The sequence below is a fragment of the Bos grunniens genome, chromosome 23 (assembly GCF_055505025.1).
Source record: "Bos grunniens cultivar Pamir isolate PY7600 chromosome 23, Bosgru_T2T1.0, whole genome shotgun sequence".
NCBI lineage: Eukaryota > Metazoa > Chordata > Mammalia > Artiodactyla > Bovidae > Bos > Bos grunniens.
The window spans coordinates 34610328-34621206 of NC_141187.1; the positions used below are offsets into that span (position 1 = coordinate 34610328).

Below are 10879 nucleotides of genomic sequence, written 5' to 3' on the forward strand. Positions count from 1 at the left end.
TTTTTGAAAGTATCTGTGAACTGGATTTAATTTCCTTATAGAGAAGGAATAGAAATGGTGATGGGATAATGATATTAGAGATCAATAGGAATGAAATTATTACATAAACTGATGCACAAAATAAGTTGAAGAACTCTGAGACTAGCATAACAGGAATTCCAGCCTGTGGCGTATGTGTATGAGCTGTAAAAATGCGAATCTTCCTGTAATCCAAGAAGTATCAGTGGTGGTGATATAAGTATAAAAGTGTCCCACTTGCCTTCTTTCAGATTAAAAATTTTAAAGTTCACTCCCAGGTAAAATCCAGGGGGAAAAGTCATCTAAGTTTACCATTCAATTGTTCACCAAAAATAGAGGCGCGTCTTAGCTTTTCTCTTCAATTGAAGTCAAGGTGCTGTGTACATGTTGTGTGAAATTAGTATGTGGAGTTCAATGTCGCTTTTCTTGTTTTGGTTGCACTGGGTCTTCGTTGCTCCGCGCCAGCTTTTTCTAGCTGTGACTAGCAGGGCCTACTCTTGTTGTGGGGCACAGGCTTCTCTTGTGGCAGAGCACGGGCTTTAGGCAAGCAGGCTTCAGAAGTTGTGGTGCTTGACTCTTGGGTTCATGGGCTTCAGTAGCTGCAGCACACAGGCTCAGAAATTGTGGTGCAGGGGCTTACCTGCTCCCAGGCATGTGGGATCTTCCTGGACAAGGGATTGAGCCCCTGTCTCCTGCGTTGTCAGGCAGATTCTTAACCACTGCACCACCAGGGAAGTTCCCAATGTTGCTTTTCTTGCTCAGTGATTTTAATGAAATTCAGTAGTCTTGCATGATTTGTTTTTTCTTTTTTCTAAACTGCATTCCCGTGCCTACTGAAGGCATGCCTCTAGTATTGGCTATTATGGTATTTCAAAAAGTGTTTGAGACATGTCTTTATGTACAACCCAAAATATTGATGTTTTGAACAGCTATCAACTGCTGCATTCCTTAATTCTTTCTATTTGTCACAATTGTTATTTAAAGAACCAAATAAGTATTGCATGAAGATGTGCCCTTTTTCTCTTAGTTTAAATAAACACCAAGGTACCTGGAAAAAAAATTCAAGTGGAAAAATTCAGTAACTCTCAGTGTGACCTGCATTCCATTAAGTATGACTATGAACATTGAATCATAACTTTGCAGTTGTAATATTATGTTCACAATATATTTGAATACCTCCCAATATTTTTGAAAGAAATCTTTCAAACATACATATACCTATCCACAGATTTCTTACGCTCTTTTTATTTTCAAAAATTTCAGCTGTACAAGAAGATGGAAAGACTAGCACTATGAAAGCCTGTATATCCTCTACCTAGATTCAACACCCATGTTTTTGATCTCTCTGCCTATGGTATTTTTTTTAACTGAACAATTTGCAATGCTTCATGACACTTTTGCTTCTTTTTCTTCCCTTTCCTCCTGAGCTTTTTCTTTTTTTTATATATATTTATTTATTTCGCTGCACCAGGTCTTAGCTTCTGCACATGATCCCTTTGATCTCCCTTGCAGCATGCAGGATCTTTAATTGCGACATGTGGGATCTAGTTCCTTGATGAGGGATCGAACCCGGCCCCCCTGCGTTGGGAGCCTGGAGTCTTAGCCACTGGACCACCAGGGAAATCCCTCCTCCTGGGCTTTTAATTGTCACTGCTCAAGACCCTTCATCAACTCTGCCTTCTGTTTGCCTCTTGAAGCACGCATTCTAAATGGCTCCAGCTCCATCTCTAATTAGACACTAAAACATTTTGTCCCTTATCAAAGGACTACCAGGTATCAATAAGAACATGGAAAGAAACTGCTTTGTGTGGGAGAACTCAAGAGACTGTTCTGGCCTTTGGGTGTTGGCTAAAAAACCATATGCTGAAGCTATTCAGAGGAAAGAATGTAGGTGAAAAGAAAAAATGATTATGCATGTTAGAGACTCAGGGAAAAGATCTGATGGTGAATGAGGAAGAATATCATCTTTCTCAGTTATAACATCGTAGATGCTTCTATCCATGATAAAGTCCTGTCTCCCCTATCTCCACGCATGAAGTGGACAATTGCACACCCCATTAACACAGTACACAGTGTAATCCCAAAAACACAGTGTACCTTGATCTCAGCTCCTAGTGCTTCACAAAGCTAATCAGTCTGTTTTGCTTGAAAGGACTGCATCCAATCCTTTAAGCATTAGAGAATGGGGTGCTAATCCAGAAGCAAAAGAGAAAAGCAAGTCCAACTCCCTGTGCTACCTGAATGGTAGGTAGGTAAATCCTCCATTCAGGAGTCCATTGCTATTAAGGAGGTAACACCTGTGTTGAGAATTAAGCTTAAACTGAGGTGAAGTGGACCTTGAGATTAGGAGAGAAAAAAGAACCAGTACACAGTGTTGATACATGAGATAAAGAACAAGGAAAGAGACAAGCTCAGTCCTTCAGTAATGTGTGTGTGTTTTAATGGAATAAGAAAATTGGATATTTAAACCAACAAAGTGCAGAAGATAAATTAATGTGTAAGATGGGCATTAATTAGCAATATATTTGTTTATTATTGGAAGAAAGTTTTTAAAAAAGGAACTACTTTAAAGCAAGATAATTTTTTTTTATTTACCAAATATGGTAAAACTGTAGCAGTTCCAGATTTAACAGAAGTAAAACAGATGATATTATTAGCAAGTCACAAATACACTGGTTTTAGATTTTGTTGGCTTTTAAAAATAAAACAGTTGCCCTTTTTATTTTCCATTCCACATTCTATATCAAATTTCCTCAAAAATCTAGTTAAAGGATACCAATCACAATTTTTTAATAATCAAATAATCTTGATGGGGCTTCATTCTTATGAATTTACTAAAATAATTAAGGAAAGAGTCCTTAAAAAGATATACCCTGTGACTATAATCTACTTTTGATTTAACTAGAGACTAAATTAATTACTAATCTTTTATGCCTGATTTATTATGAAATGGTAGCCCAGTTGTAACAACTTTTTCTGACTTTATATCAAAAGACTAACACAGATAAATCCGGGGCAGAAGTTTGTTCTTCCTTCATGAATAGCCCATATATCTAGTTCCATTACCAAAGTGAAAAGCCATCTTCTTACCAATCTCCCAAGCAAGAAAAATCTCCCTTGTATGTCACTGAAAGTCCCAAGTGCCTACATCCATCCCAATCCCCATCTGACAATACAGGAAATATATACTGTAATAAAAAATAGTTGGGAGATGAAAAGTGACAGAAAGAGAGAGGTCATTATGTTGATTTGATCATTTAATAGCCAGGAATAAAATAATTTTTTATTTGATCAATCAAAAGTAGTGGAGAAACTACATTTAAAAATGTAAAGATAAATACTAAAAAGAGCAGAAACAGGGAAGAAGTGTTAATATACTAATTTCATCAGTGCTGATAGTATGGGGTGAATTGGTCATATCTAAAGAAAGAATAGAAGATTAAGTGTATTATATAAATGTATACTTATACAGGTACCACTAAATTGGAGTTTGGGACTAACATTTATACACTACTATATATAAAGTTGGAGAAGGCAATGGCACCCCACTCCAGTACTCTTGCCTGGAAAATCCCATGGATGGAGGAGTCTGGTAGGCTGCAGTCCATGGGGTTGCTAAGAGTTGGACACGACTGAGTGACTTCACTTTCACTTTTCACTTTCATGCATTGGAGAAGGAAGTGGCAACCCACTCCAGTGTTCTTGCCTGGAGAATCCCAGGAACGGCGGAGCCTGGTGGGCTGCCGTCTATAGGGTCGCACAGAGTCGGACACGACTGAAGCGACTTGCAGAAGCATATATAAAGTAGATAATCAACAAGGACCTACTAATAGTATAGGGAACTATACTCAATATTTTGCAATAACCTATAAGGGAAAAGAATCTGAAAACGAGTATATATATATGTGTGTGTGTATATACACTCATACATATGAATCACTTTGCTGTACATCTGAAACTAACATAACATTGTAAATCAACTATAATTGTATTCTAAGATAACCACTAGAACAAAAATGCAAATACGTATTTCCTTATAAGAAAACATACCTACCTGCACCCACATCCATAGCTACAGAAGAAAATTCAGTCCAAGTAGTCAAAGATTTAAACAGTAACAAAACAAAACACCCTAAATGAGCCCAAAAAAACCAATTTAGAAAACATTACACAAAATGTGATGCAGAATTAAGACCCAACATATGTGTGTATGGGCTTGCCTACCCAACTGGCCTCTTCTCCGTTTTTTTTTTTTTTTTTTGGGGGGGTGGGGGTGCCCACCCTGCTTTTATTGTGGGGCACGTACCCGGCCTTATGGGATGAGTCACTATTGGCTAAGCCAAACATGGGTACTCTGAGTCCTTTTGTCAGCACCCGTTACACCTAAGAGTAGCCAGGAATTTACTGAAGAAAAACATACAACCTAAAAGTTTCAAGTTGTGTTTTAATCAGGGATCTTCCTGAAGACTAGCACTCAGGAGACAGCCTCTCAGATAGCTCTGATCGATGTTCCAGAGAAGTAAAGTAGGAGCCAGGATATACAGGACTTTTTGTTGGGAAACAAAAACACGCCCCACCAAAAAACAAAACAAAACAAAACCCATGTAGTCAAACAGCAAAAGATGACTGCTAATCACAAAAAAACAGGCATTTCAAGTTCATGATTTTGGTGAACTTTTCTATGTGTAAGAAGATGCCAAAGTCTGGGCTCATTGACATTATTCCTTAATGTGTATCTTAGCTATCTAGGGGTAGAGTCCTGTTCTTCTCCATCTTGAATCTCCTCAGGGTAGGTAGATAGTTTTTTTTTTTTTTTTTTTTTGTATGCACAGGTATATGACCCATTTATATGGGCAATGAGATTTAAGGGGATATCTACTGCAGGGCTACTGGGAAATATCATTTTTTCCCCCTGATAAGAGCAGCCCCAGGAGGATAAAGGCTTTTACCCTATCCTTTGTTTTCTGCCTTCGAAGGTACTTATGATATTAGGAGCTCTGGGAACCATCTTGTGCTCGTCAATCAACAAGAATAAGGGCTGGCCGACAGAAGGAAGGAGCCTGAGATCTGATGACATTGCCGAATGAAGGCCAGCTACCGAGTTGCAGAGTGACTCATATCTTTCCTTGCAACTCTCATTTCTTTCTTCAGGCCTATAATACAAAGAGGCCATGATTAATCTTGCTTAGCAAAATATTCCTCTCCAAAGCTTTTAACCATGTAATGCCTTTGCAGACCATTTAGATATTTCACTTGCAGAGCAGAAGAGTTGACTTTGTACTAAAAAACTCCCTAGCAGAGAGTCTTCCCAGCTTCGGATTACATAAATGACCTTTCACTTGTGGCATAGAATTCCAGAACACTGGAAATGGCAATGCAATAACAGAAAATGATTCAGGAAGGAGCTTCTTGAGGTCACACACATGGGTTACTTAAACTGCTCCAAGTAGCTCTTTATTCTTCTAAATGTTCAAGCTCCTGTTAGTCACTGGGTATTACTATTGCTTTGGCCACCTCATGCAAAGAGTTGACTCGTTGGAAAAGACTCTGATGCTGGGAGGGATTGGGGGCAAGAGGAGAAGGGGACGACAGAGGATGAGATGGCTGGATGGCATCACTGACTCGATGGACGTGAGTCTGAGTGAACTCCAGGAGTTGGTGATGGACAGGGAGGCCTGGCGTGCTGCAATTCATGGGGTCGAAGAGTTGGAAACGACTGAGCGACTGATCTGATCTGAACTGATTTCTTATTGACGTCCACTAAATTTGTAATCTCTCTAACAGACCTTTCCTCAGCTCCCTCTCCACTCAAGGCAGTGGCTATTCATTGACTTCCTAGTAACCCTCAAGCTCCTACAACTATTCTAATCCTTATTTCCTGTAGTTCTTCACAGCCATCTTCCCTCCTAGCTCCCTGGATGTCTAATCCACATTCCTTTCTGAAATAAATTCATCCACAGTGCTCACACCCTGTCGATACAACCCTAGAGGACTTCACGTCTGCACAGGCTTTCTGGTTTTACTGCTTCATTGGTTCCTTTCCCCTTTCATCTTGAACTGTGTGACACCCACTCTGTGGGTGATCAATTCCCACTCCCTCCTCGCTATTCCTCCCTAGGGCAATCTAACCCTTAAACTTGGGATATGTGCCCTGGGGTTCTTTTCTCTCTCGTCCTCGATCTTACCCACTGCATACTTGGCAGTCTGGTTTCTTTCCCCACAGCTACACTGAAACTGTTCCCTTAAAGATCAACAATGACCTCTTTTCAGCTAAATCCATGATTCTTTTCTGGTTCCTCATTCTCTTGACCTCTGTATTGCATTTTTAGAAGACAATTACTCCTACCCTCAAATGCTCTCTTCCTTGGCTTCGTTCTATTTGCTAGCAGTTCCTTCTCTTTTTCTGTCGGGAGATAGTGAAGGAAGGGAAGCCTGCTGTGCTACAGTCTGTGCTGGTGGCAGCATCGGACTCGACTGAGCGACTGAACAACAGCAACCTTCTCTTTTTATTGCCTTTGGTTCCTCCTGCTGTCCCTTCACTGGATATTCCCCTTCCCCAGTCCCTGACTCCCTAAGTTCTTTATTCTTTCAAGGTCACATCAGCTTCTGAACGCAGGATTGGAAAAGAATTTCCAGACACAGAGTATTTCAGAAGGGAGTGAGTTGATTAAGAACGAAGAACAGAGATTAAGTGGGCACTGGGAGCACAGCGAGCTGACAACTCCTGACAGACCAAGGAGAGTTGACAGTTTTCATGGGTTAATAGCCAATTTTTACAGTCTCAAGACAAAGAAAATTTCTGCTGGAAGGTTAGCATTAGGTGATTGCTTGGGACGTTATAGCGTTGGGAGCCAAGAAGCTTGTTAAGTTATTCTCAGGTGCTTTTGGCAAGGTTACAAAGGGGCTCGTCAGCTTCGGAGGTGACCTTGGTTCTGGGCTCCACTTCTGAGGCCTTGGTGCGAGGCCTCGCATCTGTGGCCTTGGGGCAGGACTCAACAATTACTTCTGTGCTAACAAAGGTCTGTGTTACTTTCTCACAGGAATTGTAGTCCTCTACTGTATAGTGTTCAGTCACTTCAGTGTGTCCAACTCTTTGCAACCCTATGGACTGTAGCCCTCTAGGCTTCTCTGTCTGTGGGTTTCTCCAGGCAAGAATACCGGGAATGGGTTGTCACGCCCTCCTTCAGGGAACCTTCCTGACTCAGAGACTGAACCCAAATCTCCTGCGTCTCCTGCATCGCAGGCAGATTCTTTATTGCTGAGCCTCCAGGGAAGCCCAAAGGCCCCCATCGCTTACTGCTTATTTACTCCTGGATATTTCACTGGTACTTCAATTTGAGCACATCTCTTGTCTCAAACTGGCCTTCCTTCCCATTTTCCTGCTTCTGGTCATGCCACCATCATTTTCTTAGTCTCTGCTGTTTGCCAGAAACAACAGAAATTTAAGGTGGCTTAAACAGCGGTAGTTAATTTTCTTAACTGCTCTGGAGGCTAGGAGTCTGAAATCAAGGTTTTGACAGGTTTGTTTCTCTTGAGGGCTCTCTCCTTGGCTGGCAGACAGCTGCCTTCTTGTTGTGTCTTCATATGGTCTTCTCTGTATCCACACACATCCCTGTGTCTCCCCCTTTTTAGGATATCAGTCCTATCTGATTAGGGCTTACCATAATGACCTCATTTAACCTTAAAAACCATCTTTAAAGGCTTTACCTCCAAATGCAGTCACATTCTGAAGTGTGCTGGGAGTTAGGACTTCCATATGTGAATTTGGAAAGAACATAATTTAATTCATTATAGTCACCCAGGCGATAAAACTTTGTTGTCTTCTTGACTTATCTCCATTATCTTTTATCCAGACATTTAGTCTTCTAGACTTTTCCTATTAAATGTCTAAATCTATTTCTTTACCACCATTCTCAGTGCCATTCTCAGATCCTAATTAATCTAAATTTCCTTGCCTTGTTTTTATCCTTATAATGACTCACCTTATCTTTTCTTTTGGTATTTTTATCAAAGCCATTCATGTGTGTAAGAAACATGAAAGTGAAGTGAAGTCGTTCAGTCGTGTTTGACTCTTTGTGACCCGTGGACTGTAGCCCACCAGGCGCCTCCGTCCATGGGATTCTCCACGAAAAAATACTGGAATGGGTTGCCATTTCCTTCTCCAGGGGATCTTCCCAACCCAGGGATCGAACCCAGGTCTCCCTCATTGCAGGCAGAAGCTTTAACTTCTGCGCCACCAGGGAAGCCCACGTGAAAAATATAAATACTACTAACAAAAAGGAACAGTCCTCTGCCCTAACCCCAGGCCAATCAGCCAGGTGTAGCCTCCATGTTGAGCCAAAGCTTGTAACAAGAGTGCATTTTTTCCTTAAGATCCACTGTTCTTAGAGACTAGAAGCAAGATAGTTTGTGACACATATGTGTTCCAAAAACTAGGATAGATTTTTTTTTACTGAATAGTGATATATTCTTGGCATATGTTCGGTATATATTCATCGTATATGTTTCTTAAAGGTCCATATGTAATTTTTAAAAAGTGGGGGAAAGGAGCCACTGTTAACAGTCCCTGGGCCATCCGAAATAAAGCGCTCTTAACAGCCATACAAATGCACCCTCTTCTCTGTCACTGCAAAAATCTGCCATACTTTAGTTCACTCCATATTTGGACACTTTCTAATTATTCTTACAGCTCCTAGTGATTATTTTTTCTTTTTTAGGAGGTATACTAGTTTCCTAGGGCTGCCATAACAAATCACCACCAACTAGATGGTGTAAAACAGCGTACATTTATTCCCTCACAGTTCTGGAAGTCTGAAATCAAGGTGCGGGGAAGGGCATGCTTTCTCTGATCTCTAGGGAAGAAGCCTTTCTTTTTTTCTTCCTTTGAAGGTGACCTATTTTCCCTCATCTCTGAGTGCTTTCTGCATCTTCTCTTTTCCTTAGTACATCTAATGTTATCTTGCTTATCTTTCAGTATACCTTTTCAGTCTGAAGATTCATGGCTATCATTGCTTTGGCACATTTTCTTCAATGATTTCTATGGCAACTTCTATGGTTCACTTTCTCTGAGCTTTCTTTCTGGAACTCCCATTGGTTAGATCTTGGATCAATATTGGACTTCTACTTCTTCATTTTTCACTTTATTTTTTGTCTTTTTTTTTTTTTTTCTAATGACATTTCTTTCTAGAAAACTTTTCAGTTCGGCAGCATATTTTTAATTTCCAAGTCATTGTTCTTGACTTTCTTGTTTTCCATTGGTTTCTTATTTATAGCACCCTGTTTTTTTTTACATTAGGTATTCATTGTCATCTAGAATACCTCTGAGAATATTAATTGGAGGTTTGAAAAAAACAATCTTCTCCTGTTAACTAAATTGGTTCTTGTGAGGTCAGCTTTTATTTTTGCTTAGTTAGTTTTTTTTTAAAATCCTAGTTTATGCAGCTAATTTCCCTTGTGTGTCCAGTGATGTGGGGTGCTTTTGTAAAAATATTTGAAAAAGAGGAAATAGGCTGACTTTTTTTCTCTACTGTTATATATCAGGCTGTTAGTTAATTGCCCAGAAAACAGAAGAGATTAACAGGAAGTTCTGTGTTCATGAGCACAGCTTGCTAACCAGTTACAAGGAAAGGATAAGGAAGGAGCCAGAGACAGCAGGGTTTACTTGGTGTCTGCTACTCACCTTAGCATTAGTTCATCAGTATTTACACATATTTCTGTTTATTGTCTTGTTCTCATTTCTCTTAGCTTTTATAGCTTTATTCACTTAAAAAATTCTTTACTGGTCTTTCAAATTGTGTTTTATAAGGGGGGGAGACAAAATGTGCTCAGGCTGCTATTTTGAACCAAAGCATCTATCTACTGGGGCTTCCTTGATAGCTCGGTTGATAAAGAATCTGCCTGCAATGCAGGAGACCCCAATTTGATTCCTAGGTCAGGAAGATCTCCTGGAGAAGGGACAGGCTACCCACTCCAGTATTCTTGGGCTTCCCTTGTGGCTCAGCTGGCACAGAATCCGCCTACAATGCAGGAGACCTGGGTTTGATCCCTGGGTTGGGAAGATCCCCTGGAGAAGGAATAGGCTACCCACTCCAGTATTCTGGCCTGGAGAATTCCATGCTCTGTATAGTCCATGGGGTCGCAAAGAGTCAGACATGATTGAGTGACTTTCACATCTATCTTTTAAAAATTATTTCCTTCTCTTTCTAAGTGGGCATCTTCCATTATATTTAGGTCAATATCCTTACTGTCTCACGGATACACCAATCTAGTATCAACCTTCATGCCCTCAGTTGTGTTTCTTTTCCAGAAACTTCCTTCTTCTCATCCCTCTCTTCTCCCATCTAAGCCTAATGAAATTCCTCCCCATTTTGAAGCTAATTTGAGTACACTTCCTCCATGAATCCCATCTGTTTAATCCAGCTTTCATGGACCCCCACCCCCTCATCTTTCTATTATCCAACTCTGTACCTGTCACTCACAATTCAGCTTTAACTCTAAGTATAAACAAACAGAAGGGGGCTCAGTAATACTTTTGGTTAAAACCTGTAGGCATAAAGCATGAGAAGTGGAAAAGAAAGAGCAAAGTTAGGATAGAGAAAGAAAGAAACTGGGGGAGGAAGAAGAGGTTAAACACTAAAGAAAACCTGTGGTGCAGTATAGGTACTTTCTAACTTATTCCCCTGGTTCTTAACTGTGTTCCCAAAATAAGGATAATGATGGTTACCTGGTCAAATCTTATTTTCCAAACTTGTAACTCACTTTAGGCCTTCAGTAAATATTCAACTATTAGGCCACAAATAAGTACCAGCCTCCACAGATTCGAGCCTATGTGAAATTAAGGTAAGAGGTAGCTCAGACGATA

At 40.2% G+C, this 10879-nt stretch overlaps 1 long non-coding RNA gene across 1 annotated transcript; it reads right to left on the minus strand.

The window, feature by feature from the left end:
- LOC147347596 (uncharacterized) lies at positions 1 to 10879 on the minus strand. The gene is made up of 2 exons (XR_015152328.1): positions 10742 to 10879; positions 1 to 1066 (listed from the first exon to the last, which is right to left on the minus strand). It is a non-coding gene; the product is annotated as an uncharacterized LOC147347596 (long non-coding RNA).